This window comes from Trichosurus vulpecula, chromosome 4, assembly GCF_011100635.1.
Source record: "Trichosurus vulpecula isolate mTriVul1 chromosome 4, mTriVul1.pri, whole genome shotgun sequence".
NCBI classification, from domain to species: domain Eukaryota; kingdom Metazoa; phylum Chordata; class Mammalia; order Diprotodontia; family Phalangeridae; genus Trichosurus; species Trichosurus vulpecula.
In genome coordinates, this window is record NC_050576.1 from 88,254,606 (window position 1) to 88,269,237 (window position 14,632).

A 14,632-nucleotide genomic window follows, 5' to 3' on the forward strand; every position below is an offset into this window, starting at 1 on the left:
CCACTGTGCCACCTGGCTGCCCCCCCTTTTATTCCACAAAGCTTTTATTCATGCAAAACTTGCACAGTAGCAAAAAAAAAAATGAAACATAACTAGGCCACATATCAAAGGACAATGTACAATAGGAGACTTGGATTTCTCAGTGGTATCAGAAAGAAGGTATTTCCATAAATAACATTTACAGTTCCAGTGTTGTGTTTTTCAAGGTGCCTGAAGCTTCACAGTGTTAGAATAAATTTCACCAGAACTAATGCAAAAAATGTGCAACATGAGAATCCATATTAATGTCACATAAAATCATACCAGTTATTTGTCATTCCAGCATGTTCATATCACACTACAGTTCTAAAAACAAAACAAAAAAACCCGACATCCGGGTCCCATTCATTCTTCAATTATGCTTTTAGTTCCTCTGTTTTATTATAGCCAAACAGTCAGTGTTAGTACTCTTTCAGGATGATGTCACTCCTTGCCTGCTGGCTGTCAGAACTGGGAGACGTGCCTCTCCCAGACTCACCTCCTTCCTGATGTCTTCATCGTTAGCTCCAAGGGAGGCATAAAGCTTGAAAGCAGCCTGGTGAAGTTCATGAGCATGCTTTCAATCATGGTCAAGCTTTTTGATATCAGTGATTGCATTGACTGAACTGGTATACTTGAAGTAATCAGCAAGCTCGGCAATTAGGTGATCTTTTATGCCAGCAATCCTTTGTAGTTCAACATCTGGTTCAATCAGATAGGCAAGTGTTTCAGCTCCTTCAGCTTGCTCCTCTAGCAATCTCTCCTTATTGCACATTCAAACCAAACAAGGCAGAGTCTTTAATAGAATACAATTGTCATCTGCCTGAACTGCTCCAGCTCAGCACATATATGTCAAGCGTTTTGCTGATGTGAGCAGCATTTCAATAGGCTTATCCCTCTGTAACATCTTCACGAAAATCTGGGGTAATAATTCTCTATCAACTAAAACATTTACAAGAGTAATGGATCCTGGAGGTTTTCAAAGACTAGAACTGAGAAGCATTTCAGTGCTTGCATTCAAACTTTGTATGACACTGAAGTTAGCAGATGAACAATATTCCGTACTGCTCCGTGGTTAAATAAAATTGTTTGATGATCTGGTGCTTTGTAGCAATGAGAGAAGATCTGATAAATGTATTCTTGTGTATAATGGATCTACCTAGAAGTGCTATGAAATGGGGAATAACTGTAGCATCCATATAAAGTAACTCCTCTGGGGTAAAAATGGATATGTAAAATGGATGGTGAAATGGTACAAAGGCATCTAAGGCAAGCTTCAATGAACTCCAAGCCTTATGATAGTAATCTTTGCAGCAAGGCAGGGATAATATTGCAATTTTTAGTACCAATAGCAAGACTTCCCAAAACCACTGCAAATTCAGTTTTTAGCTCTGTGCTTGAAGTTTCTTGCTGAAGCAGAGTCTTGGAACTGCTCCTAAAACAAAGGTTGGGTTTCTGTTGTTTCCAATTACATCATTTTTCATGTCTATAACACCTTGTAGAACTTTCTAGGGATTAGGGTTACATAGCCTGTCAACATAGTGGCTACTGCTAGCTGTCACTTTTAAAAGGATGCTCATGTGGATTGGAGTCTCTAGCATGGACACGCCATCTCTGGGTTGGGGTTAAGGCCAGGAATGGCATTGTCACTTTTGACAGCAGCAACCTCCACTGCTACCAATCCCTCTTACTAGTGGGGTACTTTTATGCTAGTGATTCTTTGTAGTTCAACAAGCAAGGGAAAGGTGCGTACCACTACAGTAGCTTCAGGAAGAACCCTTGATAAGGAAAAGAAAAAAGAAAGAGGAGCCTTCTAACCTTTTAACCTTCAGAGACTTCCTCAGTGTCTACTTTGGGTAAACTAAAATGTGGTAAAGATTCCTCTGTTAATTGAATCACACCTTAAAAATTAAGTGAAAACTTCCCAAGTGATTCTAATAAGGTCAACCCACTATGACTTGATCCAGACCTTACAAAGAAGTTTCATCAAAGCATTAGTAGTATGGTTTTTAGGGTTTGTTTCATATACATTGTATGCATTTGCTATAACTTAAGAAATAATTTTATGAGGCTTGGATATCCAGATATTGAATTCATCTAGTATATTAGTATTTTTGCAAAAAGCTCTATGTATAAATGGATTATTTGTGAATAAGTAGGCTGCTAGGGAAACCTGCTCTTTCAATCACCTCAGACTTTTTGTTGAAGTAATACACTTTTCCTTTTGGCTAAGTTCAACTGATGTTGACTTCAGTGAATGGCTGCTGGGAAATTGCCCTCAGAGCTTCATTTGAAACTGCTACAGCCTCTGTAATGAAATGTTGTATTGTGAAAGTCACACTCAGAGTGTTGATTCTTTCCCTAAGTGACATTGTTGGAGCATAACATACATTTAGTTACCTACCTGACAAGTTGTCTATTTAACAGAGAAAAAATGATCTGACTATGATTGATGGCACAGCTGCCCCTTCTCAGTGATGGGGAAAATAAGCTGAGTCAAAACAGATCTGGCTACACTATGGCACTTCTGTCTTGACTGTTGTTCCCTCATTTCTCTTCATTTGGGTAAGAAGACTTTGCTTTGAACACAGTATTCCCACAGTCTCCAATCTACCAACCACTGTGCTTATTGCTTTCTTCTTTTCACTTTGAAATTACTTTAGAGACATTATTCTGCATTGGCTTGCATGAAAGCCAAGATTTTATACAGTTTTTTTTCTTTCGGTTTTGTGTGTACTCTAGGTCAAGGACAACAGTGTTAAAAATTAGAACTCTCGGTAGGGAGTGCTTAGTGTATTATTTACCTTTTGGCTTCAAGTTCTTGTCTTGCCTCTGATACTTCAGCTTAGTCTCTTTTCCTTTCTGCCACAGGGCTGCAGGGGTTACCCTGGATGTCTCCTTGGAGTCTGTCATTACTTAAAGTAAACTCGCATTCACTAGGGATGTAAAAGGTTGTCTTAAAACTGAAGCTCGGGCTTCAAAGATGAATGCACTTGATCGTGTTGCCCTCTACAACTGAAGATCAGTTGTTGCTGTTAGGGTAGAAAGGTCATTTTGCCCTTCAGAGACTAGTAGGAAAGACAGCAAGTGTCACTGACATTCATTCCTCACTGAAGACAGTGCTCAACTCAAGAAACCTGTATCTGAGCCTCTCCAGGTGTCGCTATGGTAATGGAAACAACTGACTGGTAGGGATCAGAGGGCTATAATTCACATAGTCACAAAGGGCATAAATAAAAGATATTAAAACAGGCACTTGCTAGTGAAAGAGGGAAAATTATGCTGAAAACTCATATATCTCGGAGCTTGGTCTGCTGTTGACCTCAAATCATTTATATTCAGGCACAACACTCAGAAGACATGGAATTTATATCAGTTTTCCTGGAAAGGGACTTGGTTCTCACTAAAAAAGAAGGAGGAAGCAAAGAATAAAAAAAGTAAAAAGAGTGCTATGCTAATTAGAACAGGGGTAAGAAATGAAGAAATAAATAAAATTAAAAACTCACATTCTGTAACTGTATAAATGTGGAAAAAAGAAACATGAAATGCAGAGGCAAGGATCCCAAAGTTATTAATAGTTTGGGATCTCAGTTGTAGCATTCTGTTAATAGAAATATTAGAATATACTGGTGTTAAACCAAATTGGTTACAGGGAGGTCCTGAAAATAAAATTGTAAAACAAACAAATTTTCCTATATGCAAATAGTATTACTTGAAATCTATAAGCATAGATTATACAATTTTTAAATTCAATTGTTTTTAAAAGTATTTCCAGTCTCTGATAATAAAGGGGTTTTTTTCTTAGAGAATAATTGGTAAGACAATAGCAGCCTACTCTGTATAAAAATATAAAGAAGAAAGATTAGTATCCCCAGCTTAGACATATCCTTTGGCTTGTAAAGAATTACCTGGTTCTTTGAAAGCCTTAAAACACTACCTAAATATTATTTATCATTATTAGTAGTAGTAGTCATAGAAGCTACTCTTTTCCTAACCCATTGTTACTTTCTCGGTTACATAGTGGAGTTGTAGTATCTTTCAATTATTTGCTTATGATTATGTTTTTTTACTAGCTTGCACGAGTACCTGCATGCATAGCCAAGATGTTTCCTCATGCTATGATGACATTTTCTTTTTATACAATAGTAAGTAGTACTGAACATGATTCACTTTGTGATCACTGAGACTAAATGTTTTTATGTTTCATTGTATAGGCAGATGACTAACCTAGTTTGATTAACTTTTTCCCCCGGTAGATTGTAGGTAATTTGGTAAATTGGAACATTAGCTTTCTGACAATAAGTGATCTAGTAAATATCCAGGATTTGTAAAGAATTGAAAACGAGTTTGGTTACTTAACTCTTAATAATTTGTGTCTATCAAATAATGAAACAAACAATTTTTGTGTTTGCTTAGCTCTTTCTACTTAAGAGATTCCTATAAATCAAATACTTAAAGAAAAAAAAAGTATAGGATGATAAAAGTATTGTACTTCGTCTAAAAAGTTTCCCTTAAACTCTATTGGTTTTCCATTCCACAATTATACTTTGTGATATTTGTACCTTTCACACTTAGGGGTCTATTTCACAAATTTTCCAAAGGCCAAGTATAGTCACCAATACTGGAGTTGCTAAATGCTTCATTTAGTGTGGACAGTGACAACAAATTCAACACATAGCTTCAAAGTGATCATTTATTTTATGCAGAATGCTTGCCAGGGTCACCCTGACTTTATTCAAACAAAACTGCCTCAAGTAAGCTCTTCTGATTTCTTCTTAACCCTGAGTTGCTAGTACTCTCCCTCTGCAACTGAATTGTCCAAAAGTGGTATACGTTGTCTTGAAAGGTGATGGGATCCTTCTTATTCTTGGAAATTTCAATGTGTTTTAATCAAGAAAAGGATAACACTTTAACCAATAGATATCAGATAAAACAGTTTAGTAATGAAGAACATTCCAAGCCTAGAGAATAGAATAAGCAAAAAAAGAGGGTGGGGAACATGAGGGACATAAAAAAGTCACAGCCAATGGTCCGTTGTGCTGCAGAGGATGTGAAGGAGGATCATCAGGATCCTGGCTTCCAGGAGTGGTAATTTCTTTAAGATGTTGAGTCAGGTATAACTACCATGTTGTTTGGTCCTTCCAAAAAAAGGCTATGGACTAAAACTTCTCATTACCAGACAACTTGTTTCCATTTATGTGATTTTATCCAACTTTTCCAAGATTTGGGTCCCCAAATTCTCATGTTCAATTTACTTGTTTATCATCCCTGTTTAACTTAATTGTATCTTCTTGGTAGTATCCTTTTTTTTCATTTTCTCTAACTACTCACTCAAATTTGATATTTCTGGGTTCCTGGCTGCAAGTTTACTCTAATTTGGAACACACTTGGATACCGCTGTTAAGCCTTCACCTGCTTTCATGCTATGGCAGGAATCTCATATTGTAGCATGAGGTAAGGCTTCCAAGGTATGTTAAATTCAAATCAAGGAAGGCTTCAAATGTCAGGCTAAGGAATTCAGACTTCATTCAGTGAGCAATGGGGAGTCATTTATATATGTATTAAATAGATATATGTATGTATTAAATAAATTGGTTTGGTGTGTATGATATATTAGAAAGTGGTAAGATAATAGTCCTAGAAAACTATTGCTATTGCAAAAGTCCAGGCAAGAGGAAATGAGGGCATGTAAGAAGGTGGTAATGGTAAGAATAGAAAGACTGAGAAAAATATATGAAATATATTATAGAGATGGACTGATAATCAGTGATTGTCATCTGATTGTTCAAGGGAGGTGAGAGCAAAAGAGGAATAGAAGGTAATCCCAAGGTTTTAAGCTAAGATGATGGGTTGAGTGGTTATACTATTAATAGAAGTAGGGAAATGAAGAGGAGGAGCTGGTTTTGTGGGGAAAGTGATGACCTTAAATCAAGGTGCTAGTGAAATATATGGCAGAGAGGGAGTATTAGAGTCAGGAGAAAATTGAGCCTCACTTTTCTTGGCTGTAAAGTGAGGAAAATCATAATAATAATAGCTACCTCACAAAGTTGTTGTGACAATCCAATGAACTAAATTCTAATGCATTCATATATCACAATTAGGTTAGCAAGGTACCAAATTTCAGTTCTTTTTCTTTAATATCACAAAGAGTGGTGCTATAAGTATTTTGTTATACATAGGACTTATGGACTTCCTTTGGGATATATGCCTAGTAGTGGGATTGCTATGTCAAAGTATGGGTAGTTTAATGGCTTTTCTCACATAATTACAGTTTGCTTTCCAAAGAAAAATTGGGCTGATTCATAGTTATATCAAGGACATATTAATGTTCCTGTCTTCATAAACCCTCTGACAGTGACTGGTTCTATTTTTAAACATCATCTTTCCCAATTTCAGGAGTATGAGGTAAGACCTCAGAGCTATTTTAGTTTGCATCTATTATTAGTGCAGTTTAACATTTTAAAACATTTTTGGTTGCTAATAATTTGCATTACTCATTAAAACTGTATCTTTTGGTTATTTCTCTATTAAGAAACAAACTTATTTTAGTGAATAAAATATAAATTTTCTTAATTTCTTACCTTAAAGTTGTCTTTTACCTTCTTTTAAAAATGAATCCTATAACTTGAAGGTGTTCTTCACTTTTTTAAAAGTTTCTCTGAGCTGTTTTTCTTTTATTTAGACTTTGCATATCAATAGAAATAGCTGTTTAACTTCATAAAAGGTGTCTATATGAAGACATCATTTTAGGAGCCTTTAAAATAAGGATATAAATCAATAAAGTCTGTTTGTACACTCCACATCTACATGAATTGCAATTGCAGTTATCAATTAAAAGGGAAATTCTTAAAAAAGCAAGATTATAACATTTCGCCAGCCATTCACTCTTTATACTGTTATTTTACAATGGAATTAAATTGGATCATGTCTACTTAGAAATTATTTTCTACTAAAGAGAATCCCAGAAAAGAAAATTATACATTTTCACTGTAGCAGTACTGTGCAGAGCAACTTCAAATAAATTGAAATGTGACTTTTTACCTGAGTATTTCAAATCACAGTATAGAAAATGATGAATTCAACTCAATTCAGCAAGCACTTATTTTTGTAAATTTTGTTTATGTCTTTTATTTTACTCACATTTTGCAACATATCCTTCATATTCTGAGAGCCATTTTATGATTCAACATATTTGTTCAATATATTTCAACAAATATGTTGAATGATAAAAAGACTGAGGCATTCCAGTGTTCTAAAGCCCTACTACAGTGTTTCTTCATATCATGAGTTCTTTACAAAGCTATACTGGAGTGAAGACCTAGAGCAGTAGGTCATCGAAAGCTAACCAGCCTTCAAATATGGGCCCAGTGACATATTTGCTTTTGTGACAATTGATAGCATAGATAAATTTAAAAAGAGTCTTCACCAGAAGGCTGATGACTGAGTGGTAAATTTTTCACTCATAGCAATTCATGCAACTTCTGAGATACAGAGGTACTGTATTTGGCATTATTGGAGGGAGTGCCCACACTGATAAAATAATGGATTTTCAAAGCACTGAAATTGTAGTACTGTAATTATGATACTGTTCTCAATATCGAATTAACATTTGAATTTTACATTTTGGAAAATGAGCTGATGTCATAAGCATAATTGTGAATAGAACCCCTGGGCTCCAGCCTAGGTATTTACATAAGACTCTTCTTTTTGGTGGAGAGAATTACTCAACGATCTCTGCCTGTGCGAAGTATGGAGTTGGTGAGAGCTTAGGAGAGGAAAGTTTTTTTGTTTTCTTTTGGCCTTCCATAAAAGAAGCACACTGTTCCAGGCTCTTTTCATGGAGTGGTCTGTGGAGAGAGGGAAGGTCCCTGGGAAGATACAACATGGAGACGAGCTCAAACACATCCCTGGGTACTAACTTGCTACACTAGAGGCTTTGGGGAATTTCCTCTTGGGTGAGATTGTGTGTTTTCTCTTTTAGTTAAGCTGATATAACTCACTCCCAGTGGGACTGTTCATTCATACTGTGCATTGCCCGGTACAGCTTAATGTATATAATTTCTCTGATTTTGTTTTACTATTAGCTTGGAAAAGTGTATTTGCAATGTTCTTTGTATGATTTGCTTTTGGTGGGAAAGGAGTCAAGCCTTTGGGTATAGCTTGGTCTCACTGAGTCTTCTAATAGTGATTAGGAGAATACCTTGAATCTAAATTCTCCCCCTTGCCCCTGGGACTAACTATGTATGGGGGGATATGTATACATCTCATCTGATATCCCCTCTTTGAGCAGAGCACCATGTCTGTAAACTCCTGATCACCTCCAGCAAAACTCAGACCCTCCGTTTGAAAGAGGTAGATGATTCCAGAGATATTTATAACTCCTTACAAACCACATTTATTTTTTCCTTAATAGTGTTTTATTTTTTTTCCGATTACATGTAAAGATAGTTTTCAACATTCATTTTTCTAAAATTTTGAGTTCCAAATTTTTCTCCCTCCCATTCTTCTCTCCCCCTTCCTCAAGAAAGCAAGTAATCTGATATAGGTAATACATGTACAATCATGTTAAAATATTTCCTCAATAGTCATGTTGTAAAAGAAGAATCAGAACAAAAGAGAAAAACCACAAGAAAGAAAAAACAAATAACCAAAAAAAGTGAAAATAGTATACTTCGATCTATATTCAGGCCCCATAGTTATTTCTCTTTATATGGATAGCATTGTTCATCATGAGTCTTTTGGAATTGTCTTGGATCATTGTATTGCTGAGAAGAGCTAAGTATGTCAGTTAACCACCATACAATGTGGCTGTTGCTATGTAGAGTGTTCTGGTGGTTCTGCTCACTTCACTCAGCATCAGTACATGTAAGTATTTCAAGATTTTTCTGAAATCCACTTGCTCATAATTTCTTATAGCACAATGGTATTCCATTACATTCATATACCACAACTTGTTCAGCCATTCTCCACTTGATGGACATCCCCATAATTTCCAATTCTTGGCCACCACAAAAAGAGCTGCTATAAATATTTTTGTACATGTGGGTCCTTTCCCCTTTTTATGATCTCTTTGGATACAGACCTAGTAGTGATATTGCTGGATCAAAAGGTATGCATAATTTTATAGCCTTTGGGCATAGTTCCAAATTGCTCTGCAAAATGGTTGGACCAGTTCACATCTCCACCAACAATGCATTAGTGTTCCAATTTTCCCACACTTTCTCCAACATTTATCATTTTCCTTTTCTTCCATATTAATCAATCTGATAGGTGTAATGTGGTACCTCAGAGTTGTTTTAATTTGCATTTCTCTAATCAATAGTGACTTAGAAGATTTTTTTCATATGATTATAAATAGCTTTAGTTTCTTCATCTGAAAACTGCCTGTTCATATCCTTTGACCATTTATCAACTGGGCAGTGACTTGTATTCTTATAAATTTGATTTAGTTCTCTATATATTTGAGAAATGAGACCTTCGTCAGAAACACTGACTGTAAAAAATTGTTTCCAAGATTTCTACTTTCCTTCTAATCCTGGTTGCATTGGTTTTGTTTGTGTAAAAAGTTTTCATTTAATATAATCAAAATTATCTATTTTGCATTTAATAATGTTCTCTATCTCTTGTTTGGTTATAAATTCTTCCCTTCTCTGCAGATCTGATAGGTAAACTATTTCTTGCTCTCCTAATTATGAACCACATTTAAACCAACTCAGATAGACATGTACATCAACTCCATGGAGAACACATCTTGAATTAAAAAAATATTTGGGTGACTGTGGTATAGAATTCTATTAAACAAATATTTATTAAGCAATGTCTATAGGTAAGGTATTTTGGTAGGTGCTGGAGCTACAAAGACAATTATAAAATAGTCTCTGCCCTCAAGGAGTTTATATTCCATGGGAGAGATGTACACAGATAAATAAGTATGTACAAAGTTACAAGGGGTGGAGTGAAGGGAGATTAGGAAAGACTTCAATTGCCACTCTATGGAAGTAAAATAGATTTTGACATACTAAACTGAAAATAATGAGGCTTAGTTTCACCAGATCATGAAATAAGAGTGTGAGTTTTAGGATTAAGATTCTTCATGAGTACCTGTTATGTGAGAGTTGAGCCCTTCAATATTCCCTGGTATCAGAAGGTTAATAGCCAGCAAGGAAGGACAATGTGGAATTATCACCTGAAGCTGTCAACCTCTAAGTAATAGGATTTGGACTAGCAATGATTTTCTCTGGCCAAAATGACTTGATAAATGCCAGCAGAATTAATTGTTCAATCCCATGTTGACTGTTTATGAACTTCTGACCTAAATGTGTGTCTTCAGATGTTGTCCTCAGAGTTATAACATTTTGCCATGCATTTCCTGAATACTGAAATGGGATTTGGGAAGATAACAAGTTATATTTATAGTTATACACAAATACAATATACATTTGTGTATATACATATATATAAAAACATACATGTGTGTGTGTGCATGTGCATATATATATATACACATAAAACACACACCTATACGTATATATCATATGTACATAGATATATGTCAGCCAAATATTCTTTTTTATAGCATTGTATTGATTTTTTTTACCATTCAACCAAGGTTTTAATTGATCACATCTAGTTTTATTTTATTTATTTCTAGTTCCAAATAGTTTTCATCACATAAATCAAATTTATATTGATTTTAGCTTTTACATATGTTATGCTGCCCCTTCAGGGTACTTAAACCTTCTAGATAAGGTGATTTCCCCCTAATTAGTGGCAACCATTTGATGAAATCCTTTTTGTTTCTTCCCAAATGTACACCTATTATTCAAATGTTCCAGGTTAGTGATTACTACTGGGGAGTATCTCTGTACAGCTTACCTTTATTAATTTTTGGTCACAATTTTTAAAAATTAAGTTTCCTCAAATATATTTCTTTAAAAAAGAAAACTTCCCCATATAAAATGCACCTATTTTGTATTTATTAAGTTATTTTCATTTTTATTTTATTAAAAAATTGTTTCCAAAATCATGGCATTGAAAGTCTATTATTATTCTCTTCACTTGAATGAATTTATGTTGTCATCCTCTTGTGCCAGCTGGAAACAACAGTTGTCCTCTATCCATTGTGATGCCAAAAAATAACTTTCAAATGAAGAATATCCATCTATCAAAGAATGTCTTAGGCATTATCTAGATGTAGACTAACCTCAAATCCATATCCTGATTTAGATTCTGACAGCATTAACATTGGCAAGAACAACTTCTTAACTATCTCTGGATAGTTTCCCAGAAGGTATGTACTTATTACACTTTTACTGCTACTTCAAATGCAATAAGATCCTTTTAATTTTGCCTAAAATAGAGAGGTAAAAGCAAAGAGCCACAGAGTTTTTCAGACTTCCAAGGGGAAAAAAATGTTTACTCAGTAATCCACATTTCCAGTTATTTTCATTATTATTGTTATTTCTACATAATATTTTTCTGTATAACATAGCAAAAGTTCACCAACTAAGACTGAATTGATTTGGAAAATGGTATGGGCTATATTTTTCCTAAGAATATTATGCTTCCTAAGAATAATAGTTCCTTGTAAGAAGGGATTATCTTATCTTTTTATTTCTATTTTTAGCACCGAGCACAATACCTGACACACAGTAGGTACTTAATAAATGCTGATTGAAAAAAATAATATTTTGCAGATAATACAAATATAGAAAACAGATTTCCTGGAGAATATATTTAAGTGAACTTATACTATCTTTTCAAGTACCTTCAGGTCATTAATTATGCCATTTCATTTTTTCAATTGTATGACTAACACACACATTGCATATGATAGATGCTTAATGTATTCTTGAGCCCTACATTTGTCTCCTTTTCCTGGTGTGCTCATCCCTTGTAGTGTGTGCTATTTAGACTTTAAAAAAAAAAACCAGTGAATTATCAAAGGAAGGAGAATGAGTCAGTTCAGTAACTAGCACCTTATTCTAATGACTTTGTAAAATAGTTGTGCGGTTTGGAAAATGGGTCATTACAAAAAAGTTATTCATGTCATTAACACTTAGAATCATAGAATTTTAGAGTAGGATGGTACTTGGTTGCTCATGTTTTCCAATTACATAATTTTACAAATGAGAGAATTGAGGAACAGAGAGTTTAAGTGGCCTGTAATATGCTAAAAAGAAGAAATATGGATGAGTTGGAAGGTTCATTCTGATGACTAAAGATCTTTTCCACAGTTCTTCATAGAAAAACAACCCAAACAAATGCCAATCCTCACACTCCAAAAAGACACCAACCTCATTATAATTTTATTGAAGTTAAATGAGTTAATATTTCTACATATTGGCCTTTCTGAAAGTAATGAAATAAAACATCTGTGTATATTTTCAATTTGTTTGTAGTATGCAGCTGTCAATGACATGGTTTTTCTATATTTGAAATTTTAGTTGCTTTTAACTTGGCTAATGGCATATTTCTTGAATATATTACTAACTGAAAAAAATGGACAGTTTAGAAAATGATTTAGTAATTTAACTGAAGTCCACTAAAATATGCATATAATTAACAAAACATTAAATATGCCTAGTTTTCAAAGTCAGTGCTGAGAAAACATGAAATGAAGGTACCTTCATTACATGTCAAAGAACTTTCTTTTCTTTGATACACTCCAAAAGTCTTTCATCCTGATGCTTCACTGACAGTTAAAACAGTGTCATAGTGGGAGTGGAAATGTAAGTGACAGGTCTAATAAATTAGCAATATCCTTTGGCTTTCACTCCCCCTCATTTTCAGCTGTGAAATTTCACTTTTTATTAAAAATTGGATTCTTCAAAGTTGAATGAATATAACAGATTTTCTCTGTTGAGGCTCTATGTCTGGATGAGTTATAACAAAAATGCTACAACTGAAAAATGTCAGTGGCCTTTCTCTCGGAGTAGCATAGGGATTTAACTTTTCTGGTGGGTGGGGTCCATTTCCTTACACTTACTTTAAATGTCTTTAGACATCCTCATCTCCCCATCTTCAGTGTGAAATCTTCATATAGATGACTCTATTTTCCATCTGCCATCTGTCCTTTGTCATTTCCTTTACCCCAGAAGATTTGATCTGATCAGATGAAAAGAAGGTTAGGAAAAAATGTTTGTTTGTTTTTTTTCATTGTCGACATACTAGCACACCAGCAATGCTAAGATATTATCATCATCACCCATGAAAGTAAGTGTTAACCCAGGGAGATCTCAGTAAAAATTAGACATTGGACTTTAACAAATGTGAAAAGTACTACCCAGTTTCTCTGTGTGCTTTTTGATTTTTCAGGGAAAAGTCTTTTTTGGGGGAGTGGGGTACAGGGAGGAGAGTGGGTAAGTGAATAGATGTGATTTTATTTATTGATTGATTATTCTGGTCTTGTTCTGTTATTGCAAATTGGTGATGTGAGGAGAAATAATAGGAACAATCTAGAGGGAATAACATGGATCATTATGGAGAGGGCAATTGTGAATTTTGTGAGCAAAACAAAATTTGCTTTGGGTTACTACTTCTAAGGGTGACGTGAAATCACCCAAATGCATGACAACTCAGAATTCAATTGTACTATTCTGGGAACATTTTGAATATTTCTTAAATTGCTCAGTGGAACCACTTCTTCCCTTGCTCATACTTGTAAAAGTGATCCACATTTCAAAATAATAACCTTATTTAAGAACATTATACAAATATTTCAAATGCATTTTTTATTTTGTAAGGTTATGCATTATTCCAATTATATATGTATGTGTGTATAATAAAACACAATTTGGCATATGCCTTGAGAATAGCAGTTGCAAAGTGAGGATAGACTCATAGGTTCCTGACTCAACCCTTATATAACAATTTTTGTCAAGTTAAAAATCTAAAATTTAGTCAAAATGGAATTAGCAAAAGGAGTTTTTGTGCCCTTTGGAAATACATTGGCAGAACTGTGTGCAGTTCTTGAACCTTTAAGGAAATTATTCAAGCAAATGTCAGTATGAGAAACAGCTGTGTATACTAGAGAAATAAAAAGGAGTTAACTATTTAGAATGTTGAAAACAATTGAGGCTGAAGGCATTTAACTTATAATGTTGATGATTATTGAGTTCTCTTGTTGCTCTTTGCTTACGTGCATACAGATATACATATATTTATGTAACTATACATTCAGATAATATCCTTCAAGTACAAATGTATATATATATATATATACATACACATATATCTGTATATGTAAAATTTATAAGTTATAGTATTTTCTGGAAATATTTATTTTCATTTATATTTAATAATTATATGTAAAAATTCAGAATTTCACAATATTACTTTAAAAATAAAAATCAATTTAAAACATTTGAAATAGTAAGATTTTTATTTTTTTCTCAGCATGACAAATGGAATGATATGACCATGGCTGAATATTTTGGGAGAGTGGCAGGGGAGAACATGTTGATATTTTGTTAATTCTCTATTTTCAAGGATTCTTTGCAGATTATGGGAAAAATATAGCCCCTGGGATCCCTTTTTCCCTCCCCAAAATGGAATAAGTCACTCAGGACCTTTAAAGAGGAAAAATGATTGGATTCTTAGCTATGTCACAGTA

The 14,632-nt window shown here is 34.3% G+C and overlaps 1 pseudogene; it reads right to left on the reverse strand.

The window, feature by feature from the left end:
• Window positions 1–451: 451 nt before the first annotated feature.
• LOC118845389 lies at window positions 452–1,517 on the reverse strand (annotated as a pseudogene).
• Window positions 1,518–14,632: the final 13,115 nt, after the last annotated feature.